The following is a 10,070-nucleotide window of genomic DNA, read 5'->3' as shown; positions in this document are numbered from 1 at the left end:
GAGGTCGTTTTTATTCGGTGCGATGGGATACCCTCCCCTAAAATAGTTAAAAACCTTCCATAGACATAAGAAGCATTACTATAAAAGAAACCCATATCGGGTTTAGCAAGATCCTTCCCTACAGACAATAAAAGCTTACTACTTAATATGCACCCCTAGCATCTATGGGCTCTGTATTCGAAGGGGCAGAGAGAGACTAGAAAAAAAAGTAAAAGCCATCATAAGACTCAAATCTGAAAATAGCCTAGAACCATCGCAGGATCTAAGTGAAGCTTCTCTTAAATAAAGAACCTACTCGGTTCAGAAGTTAATGAGATCTTAAGCTTCAGACAAAAAAAACCTTACTACTAGGATAATGATAAAGCACTATTCTTGTCGATTTTCTAAAAATGTAGGAACTGGCTTGCATATTAATAAGGAAGATATAACATGGATGCGGTTGCTTTAATTATTAGTCAGGGCTCGGCAGCCGCTTTCAAGCAACAGACTTTAAACCATGAAATATATAAAAGATTTTCCAGTATGGCTTCCAAATAGATTAATATTCGCTGAATAATCAAACTGAATAGTTATGTGTAGTATTGTATTACAGACAGTAATTATTATCATAAAGATCATAAAAACAAAACAATGATAGTTTTTCATTTTAACATCCGCGGAAAACTGTCTATAATACGATACAGTAAATAAATTTTTCTGAATAGTCAGATTTAGACAACTATCTGAATTTAAAGTTTTCAAAAATTTATTTCCATTAGGATTACACTTGGCAATGCTTTGTTGAAATAAAATAAAGATTGCCTTTGTTATTTCCATCCTAATTTCTATTATTTTACTGTCTTTTAAACTTTTATTTTTAAAAGTTCTATTTCTATAACTAATAAATAATTGTATTGTGTAGAATTGAGGCCATGATAACCTCGCGGCCTCACTGAGTTTCAAACACTGCTGTCATGTTTAAATAAATGGGTTTAGAAGGTAAATATATTATGGACCCATGTATTTGAGAAGCGTAGCTTCTCAATAGTACATTTTGTTTATTAGTGCGTTGAACACAGTAATAGTGTCTGACTGATTATGACGTAACAAAAAAATTAGCTAATGAGAGGCCACTATAAATTTTACCATTGGTCAATAACGGCCTCTCATTGGCTAATTTTTTTGGTTACGTCATAATCAGTCAGACACTATTACTGTGTTCACATTTATATTATAGAAAAATACAAAACAGTCATAAGGTTTTTTTTAAATAGATATAATCACCAGGTCTGGAATTAATCCTGCTTGTCTAAGGGTGTTTATCAAGTAGGATCCTGACAATGCCTGACCATTAGGTCCATAAATTATAATTATCTGGAATGCTTGGTATTGAAAAGATGCAGGTTTTGGTCAATTGAGTTAAGCACAAGTCCATCATTTCCAAAATTATAGCTTAAAAAACGCAATACAATATTGTTTTTTCTTTTAATTCTAATTGAATTAATAGACGAAAAATATTAACGAATTTATTCAGATGAAAACTGTAAAAAGTTGTTTGTCTTTGTGTATATTATAAGTGAAAATTGAAAAGGCACAAATATAAAAATCATGTGTGGAATCATAAATAATAAATGAGTGCAGTAAAATATTATCAATTAATATCACAAACCCAAGAAAATAACACATGAAATTAACATTTATTTTTGTAAGTTCATAATTTTTAATATATTTTTTATTAAAACGTTGTAAAATTAAACTTTTAAAATTATTAAGTTTCGTGGAAGAGGACATTAAAGAATGAAAAATCAATACTGTTAACAAAATATATCTTTACTAGCGGCTACGCCCCTAGAAGCCTCTAGTGGCACTTTAGATGTTAACTTATTTCTATGTTTCATTCAAGTCTCTAAGTAAATTTTTTTATGATTTCTCTTTGGATGTTGGTGGTACTTTCCCCAAAAATAGTTATAAACCTTCCCGGGACCTATGAGAAGCTATCCTGTAAAGGAGAACCCGATCAGTTCATCGGTTAGCGAGATCCTTCGGTGCAAACACACAGAACAAACAGTCATCCAGTTACTGTATAATAAGGATGTGTGGGGATGATTGCAGATAAACAATTTAATATCACAATTGTAGAGAGAAACTGCGTAGATAGTGTACACAACAATATGAAATTCTCAAACAAACCAGCCACCAGTCCTGTCCACATTACAAAAATCCATGGTAGAATATAGGGATCTTGGATTGATGAGACAATAGCCAATACCTTTTAATTGACGAACCCCAATCTGTCCTACTTTGAGAAAGACGATTCCAGTGACGTCATATTCGTTTCGGGAAAGAAAAAGGGAAGGGGGAAGAAAATCTCTTCAAGAGAGATGGGAGAAAAGGGAAGAGATTTTCTTCCCCCCTTCCCTAAACGTATATGACGTCACTGGAATCGTCTTTCTCAAAGTAGGACAGATTGGGGTTCGTCCTTTTAATTATGTTATACAAAATGAACCCTTATAGTTTAGGGGCCAATAAAATGTATAGTTCAATGTCTCATCCCTCCCTGGTTGAATGTAAAATAAATAAGATTTTTTTTATTGATAAATGATTATTATACATATGAACACACTAATTTTCATTACCACTACATTGGCGTATTTCAGGTTAAGCATACACTTCATATGAATAAAGTAATGTCTTTTAAGACCTCTAAAACAGTTTAGATTTTATCACCCCTCTAATACGACGCTTTTATAGTGCCCATAAAAAATTACGTTATATTGGCCTACCATTGGTCAATTAAAATGTATTCAGGCCTGTCATTGGTAACTAAGTCTATTTATTGGCCACCATTGGTCATTTGTATTGTATGACAAAATTATCACATTTCTTACACTTTTTCTATTTAAAAATACTATGCATTGCACTGCACACCCTTGTATTAAAAGCTAATATGAACATTGTTAAATAATGGATTATTGATTTCTAATACTTAAACCAATAGTTAATACCAGATAGAGAGAGTGAGGACAATGGCCTTTATTATTACTCTGGTCCCAAAAGTTTTATAAGAACGTTTTCATTTTAGTTGGAGACTTTTTGTGAATTTTGATTGGTTGGTTTATTAAGTTGAGTGTTAAAACATTAAAAAACTAATTTTACGCTACAGAAGGGGTAATTTTGTGTATCATCATAGGGGTTCTACATTGATTCTTCGGCCATTGTCTTATCCCTTTAGATCCCTGAGCTATTACACTTTTTATAATTAGCTCTACAACTTTAACATACATATAAAGTAAATATCAAATATTAGACAGGACAATTATATCAATAAGTAACGCAATTAAATTCAACTAATTAAATTCTCACAAAAGTATGATAGATTATTATCTAATAAAGTTTTGTTTTGTAATAAAATAATATATTTCAACTTTTACATATCATCTATAATACAAAGTAAAACGATGTCTGTCTGTGTGTTGGAATGATTTTCTTATATTCCCTGGCAAGTTCGAACCCATTAATTCCCTTTTCCTTACTCCAGAGAATGAGTGTGTTACGCGGCATTCCTAACTATCTCCGCGCTTAGCTTGTAAACAAACAAAGGCGCGCACATTTTTTCCTTGTTGATTCCCATGTGAAGAGCTACGTGAATAAAAATAATGTATTGGATGGATATACATGCGCTCTAATCCGTGGAAGATCTCAAATAAGCCTTCCTGCTTAGTTTGACGTATAATGTGGTAAGAATTTATCTTAATTCTTAATAATAAGTGTAGTATGGTATATTTTTTTACGAAGAAATTTAAAACATTAATTTTTCAACAAATAGACCATTTAACTGCTAACTTTTGACATACGAATATTTTCCTTAATTTTATTGATCATTTGAATCTAAAATTATCAATTTCTGATGCTATTTAATATGTTTCGTGCCAATTTAAAGTTTTTTAGAAATTTTATATTTTTAATTAAATTGAAATCACGCAACCTCGATATACAAAAATAATAAACCATTAATATTATGTTATTAATTTTTATATTTTGTTTTAGATGCACCGTTTTCATGGTAATAAATACACATTTGTAAACATTCACATGTTGGTCATTCGGAGGGCTTGGAGATTAAGATTTCGTGTACGGCAAGGCATGCGTACCGAAACAATGAAAACGAGACAGAACAGATGCGGCTAAGAAAATATCTGTGAAGTTTTGTGAATGTGTTGGTTGTGATACCTTACCACACACTATTATAATCGTAATCAGTACAGTTAATTATTGTGACAATCATGGGTCCTAAAAAGAATAAAGGCGCTCAACTGGGACTACGGCTGCGCCCAGCCGTCGAGGCCCTAACCAGTGAACTAAATAAAGTGATGAAGTTGGTCAGTGAATCTTCAGAGCTTGATGTTAGACATTTCACTAAGGAGTCAATCCTTGTCCATGACAAGTTCGAGACATTCGATAGCATTATGGTCGGTTTTAGCAAGCTTGGAGTGAGAATCCAAGAGCTTGAGGAGTTTAGTGACATTTATTCTAATATAATTACTGTGCAAAAGGATTATAACGCTCTGAAAGATGCTCTAGATGCTATGGAAGAGCTCAGTGACATTCAAAGTGTTGTTGATTTAGTTGGTGATAATTTGCCTGACCATAAGGCTGAACTATATGATCGATGCATAAAGATTGTGAAAGTTATTAAAGGGTCATACTTTCCCTTGCCAGAACCAATTATAAACACTTTGTCTGCTTTGATGAAACGGCTGGCCGAGGTTAAGCTTGAACCTGTGAAGCCGCCTACAACGACGGCGGGTGCTTCGACAGCATCGCCATTTGTGTCGCCGTTTGGCACACCACAGTTCGGCACCGGTTCTATATTCACGCCAGGATATATGAATCGTGTCGACGAACGTCTTCTTCCAAGCTTTGACGGCTCAGAGTCAGCCTACGTAAGTTTCAAGGACAATTTTAAAAAGCTTACCGTAGGACAGGACCCGTCATATTTACAGTTATTGTTGAGCAGTGAAAAGGTCTGCAAAAATAAAGAGTTGAGACTTCAGTTAATTCAGATTCAATCACATGAATCTCAATGGGCTTACCTCGACGCACGTTTTAAGTCCAAAACACGTCAGATGCTCTGCCTTTTCAACCAATGGGAGAAGAAGCCTAAACCGTCGGACTCCAACCAGATTGTGACAGTCTTAGCAGAGTTTGGTGGTGCAGTTAGCCAGCTCGAGCAGCTGACTAAGGATGATGATGATGAGGAAGTCACCACAAGCCAGTGGTTGACCATTATTCTTTTGGAAATGTTATCCAAAAAGTTGCCACGTGATTTCCAGGACAAGCTCAATCTGGCGTTGGGCTCGATGGATACCCCAAATATTCCTAAGCTGTTGAAGATTATAGAGGAACAGCGTGGTGCCATTTTGATGAGGTGTTCATTCGATGTAGACACCCCCTCCAAGAAGAAAGGTAATCCTGCGGCCGCAGCTACAGCCGTTGGTAAACCTGGGTCTCCAGCTAAGACCAAGAAGAAACAGCCTTGCCCGTCGGAAGGTTGTAACTCTGATCACCTGTTGTTCAAGTGCTCCAAGTTTAGGGATATGTCTGTTCCTGAACGCAAAGTCTTCATCAAGAAGATAGGCGCCTGTTTGCTCTGCTTACAAAAAGGGCATCGGGTGGCCGATTGTCCCAGAGCCGATAAGCTTGGCAGCTGTACCATTGACAGTTGCAACCAGCCTCATAATTCATTATTACATGAATCGGTTGCTAGTGGACAAGTTGCGGCAGTGTATGAGTCACAATTGTTTAGCAAGAACAATTTTATGCTGATGTTGCAGCAGGTCCCGGCGTTGGCGGCTGACAAACGTCAAGTCACCGTCAATGCCATGTGGGACAGCGGAGCAAATTTGACGTTGATTTCTAGAAGTATTGCCAAGAAGTTAGAGTTGCCATCTACTGGTCGCACAGCTACTATTTCTCTGGCAGATGGAAAGAGCCAAGCGTGTCCTACAGTCAAGATTTGTTTGGTTGACCGCAACCGGAATTCACATATTCTGGAGGCGGCGGTAGTGCCCAGCATTGGTACTGAAGAAGGGTTGCGTTCTATTGATCCTACAGCCGCCGCCGACATTTTCAACATGAAGCCTGATAATTTTTCTATGGTCGACGGCAAGATTGATGTTTTAATCGGCCATTTAACACCAGCTATGTTCCCGTGTGCAGATAAAATGGTTGGTGATTCTAGACTGTACAGAAGCTTATTTGGTACAGGCTATTTAGTTGTGTCTGCAGATGGCAGGACTGTTGCTAATCCTGTCGCCTGTAAAGCTGTGAAGTTGGAGGTCAGTAAGATGGAGTTCCTGAGTACTGAGAGTTTGGGAATACAGCCGCCATCAATGTGCAGCGGTTGTAAGAACTGCCGTCATTGCGCCGCCATAGCTGCCGGGCAGTCCGCCTTGGATGTGCGTAAGCGGCAGCTGATTGAAGAAGGTCTGACATTAGATCTTGAGAACCATATTTGGACGGCCTCATATCCCTACAAGCAGCCGCCAAGTGTGTTATTTGACAATTCAGAGCAGGCCTATAAGATCTGCTTACGTGACCGGCAGAGAATGATTAAAAAAGGTGAATACAGCACCTTCTGCCAAGTGTTTCAAGAAGCTGTGTCTCGTGGAGTGTATCAGAAAGCTTCGCCAGAAGACCTAGCTTATACTAAGCCCGTGTATTATTCGAGCCTAGTCTGCGCATATAAAGAGTCTATTTCCACGCCGTTGAGGATATGCGCAAATTCCAGCCTCTGCTGCAAGGGGCTAAGCCTCAATAGTATTATGATGGACGGCCCAGTTCCATTATATACTCTGATGCACAATCTTATTCGGTTCAGAAGTTTTAAGTGTGCATTCGTGGCTGATATTCAGAAGTTCTATAATTCATTATTAGCTACCTATGAAGATTCTCAGCTGAAACGTGTTTTTTTCGCTGATACAGTTGATGGAGAGCCAGAGGTCTACCTTACCAAAACCATCAACTTTGGTGAGGCCTTGGCTGGAGATATGGCCGTGACCGCCCTCAGACTCACTGGTCGTATTTTTGGTGGACGTTCCCAGCAGGATGTTCAAGATGTTTATGGATCTGAGAAGATTAGAGGTTGTGACGTTGTAGCCCAGCAGGATGTGTGGAGAGATGTTCAGCAACCACTCAGTTCTGAATTTGTTTTGTATCAAGATCCTCCATCGGTCAAATTGGAGACTTGTACTTACGTGGATGACTGTTTGAGCGGTCATAACAGTAAACCTGAAGCTGTCCAGCTGGTCCAAGAGCTGGAGGATATGATTGCACCTGGCAATTTCAAGTTTAAATCTGTTGTTTATTCTGGAGATGATGTTGACAGTGTAAAAGTTCTGGGCCTCGTTTGGGACCCTAAACAGGATAAGTTGTTCCTACCTGTCAGAGCCAACCACGGCGAGAAGATTAAGGGTAGAAAGTTACTAGAGGATCTGGACCTGGAGGATCTCTGGAGAAGTCTACCTGAGTTGATAACTAAACGTGAAGTTTGGAGAATTGTGCAACAACTTTATGACCCAATGGGTCTAGCAGCGCCATTGCTGCTTAAGTCCAAGCTTTGTCTGCGCTCAGTTTGCATACATGGATGTAACTGGGATGATGTTATACCTGGAGAGTTGAGGTCGGAGCTCGTGTCCAGCCTCCAGGACCGTTCGGCACTTGGAAATGTGTCGTTCAGACGTTCGATGGTTCCTGATAAGCCGTTGGGGCTTCCAATGCTTGTTGGTTTCTGCGATGCATCTAACCAGGCCTATGCAGCCATCACCTACCTGAGATGGCCAGTTCCTGGAGGATATGATGTAGTTTTGTGTTGCGCCAAGTCACGTGTCGCACCAGTGAAGATTGAGTCTATACCAAGGTTAGAAATGCTTAGTTGTCTAATTTTGGCCAGGCTTGTGGATACTGTAGCCAGAGCTCTACCTTTCAACATTTCTGGCAAAGTATTTTTTAGTGATAGCAGCTGTGCCCTAGCTCAGCTATCCAGTGACAGTGTTATGTTAAATGTTTTTAACAGTCATCGTGTTTCTGAGATACAACAGTTGACGAGCCCTGAAGATTGGAAATGGGTTCCAACCCAGCACAACATTGCCGATCTGGCAACGCGTGGTTTGTGTACGATTGAGGATGTACAACCTGGATCTACATACCAAGAAGGTCCAAGCTGGTTGCGCCTGGAACAGGACCAGTGGCCCGTTAAGACGGCGGGTGAGGTAAATGCATCCATTCCCGAGAGCGAGCTAAATCCCAAGATGGCGAAGCTCAAGGTAATGTTCACACAGGTAGTGGACAATGATTTCTGGAGGTCCCTGGCAAGAAGGACCTACAGGCAGGCAAGGAGGACTGTAGCCGCAGTTCTTAAGGCTGCCAACTGCTTTAAAACGCTGCTTATCAAGAAACGTGGCGTTACAACAATTGAGGATGATGTTAGCAACAATGATAGTTCTAAGCATTATGAGAACTATACTTTCACAAATACATACATGGATTCTGTTTGTGACCTGTTTTTGACTTCCTTCAACCAAGAGAAGGAGATGACCATGGACGCCGAAGGGAAATTCGACTCCCTTCAACCTTATCATCACAAGGTCCAGGTTTGTTGGCCCATTGTAGGTCATGATGGATGTTATCCTCTTAGGACATTTACAATATTGAAAATGTCCGGGAGAGGAGATGAGGCTCTTGAGGCCGCTGCTGGAGGCCCCAGGAAGATTATGAAGGACAGCCCAGGTGTTGTCTTGCTCAGCCGCCACAACAGGCTGGCGCGGCTCATCCTTCAACAGTCCCACGATGAATTGGGGCATGGAGGCCATCGTAAGACGTTGGCGCAAAGCCGCAGGTATGCATGGATCACACATGGCCGCATGGAGGCTATGAAAGTGGTCAAGAATTGTGCTGCATGTTCCATTGAATATGCCAAGCGTTCGAGTCCCGCAATTGCTAATATTCTGCCAGATCGTGTCGAGCCCTCTATGCCCTTCAAGGAGGTGCATATGGACCTTGCGGGGCCGATCGAAGTTACGAAGCCTGGCGTTGGTACCAGGAGTTCCAAGACCAAGTACAAAGTTTGGTTGTTGATTGTGGCCTGTAGATTTACACAGGCTGTGTTTGTTGATGTGTTGACTGATTATTCAACTGAAGCCGTGCTGGTCGGCTTGAGAAAACTTCAGGCGTTTTACAATATGCCTAGAAGGGTTACCACAGACAGAGGCACCAATATGGCCGGTGCCAAGCGAATTATGGATGAACTTTTGAAGGATACCCGAATGCATTTTGAATGGCATCTGGTGCCCACCGCAGCACACTCGTTCGTGGGTACTGTGGAGAGGCAGGTTGGGCTGGTCAAGCGTGTGTTGAACAAGAAGTTGGCTGGTGCTACTGTAACCTTCAATGATTTATTGGTGTTGTGTGCTGAGACTGCAAGAGTCCTGAATTCTAAGCCATTGACCTACGCCACCCAAGGAGATGACGTCAATTGCTGGAGAATAATTTCACCTGCTGATCTGTTAGGCGGCAGGACCAACGATGCAATCTGCACCTTTGAGACAGGTTGTAAAGAGCCCATCACCAGGAGGCTGGAGAACTTGGAGGAGTTGACCCGTCAGTTCCATCAGGTGTACAAGGAGCAGCTCATGCCTGAGCTACTCAAGTCCGTCAAGTGGCGCAGCAACAAGGTGCTGCTTGAGCCGGGAGACGTGGTGCTGATCGACGATAGCACAAATTTGATGAAGAAGTTCAGATTGGGGCGTGTGGAAGAAGTGCGCCCAGGTGGGAGGACCGTGGTTTGCAAGTTCAAATTATCAGATGACGCAGCCGCCACGAGTAACGAGACTTCCGCAAGACGTCTGCTCAAGATCAATCTACCCAAAGTTTAGTATAAGTATCGTTCTTGTTTAACTTTGAATTTTATTTTTACGGTAGATTTATCAGATATTTTTTTTTCGAAAGACAAAAAACGCAAATTTTGACGCAATTTCGTTTAAACTTTCAAATCGACGCAAGATTTTTTTTCATTTGAAATGCAAACTTAAGTT

The sequence above is a fragment of the Acartia tonsa genome, chromosome 3 (assembly GCF_053477335.1).
Source record: "Acartia tonsa isolate MP-2025a chromosome 3, ASM5347733v1, whole genome shotgun sequence".
Taxonomy (NCBI): domain Eukaryota; kingdom Metazoa; phylum Arthropoda; class Copepoda; order Calanoida; family Acartiidae; genus Acartia; species Acartia tonsa.
This window is presented reverse-complemented; position numbering follows the sequence as displayed.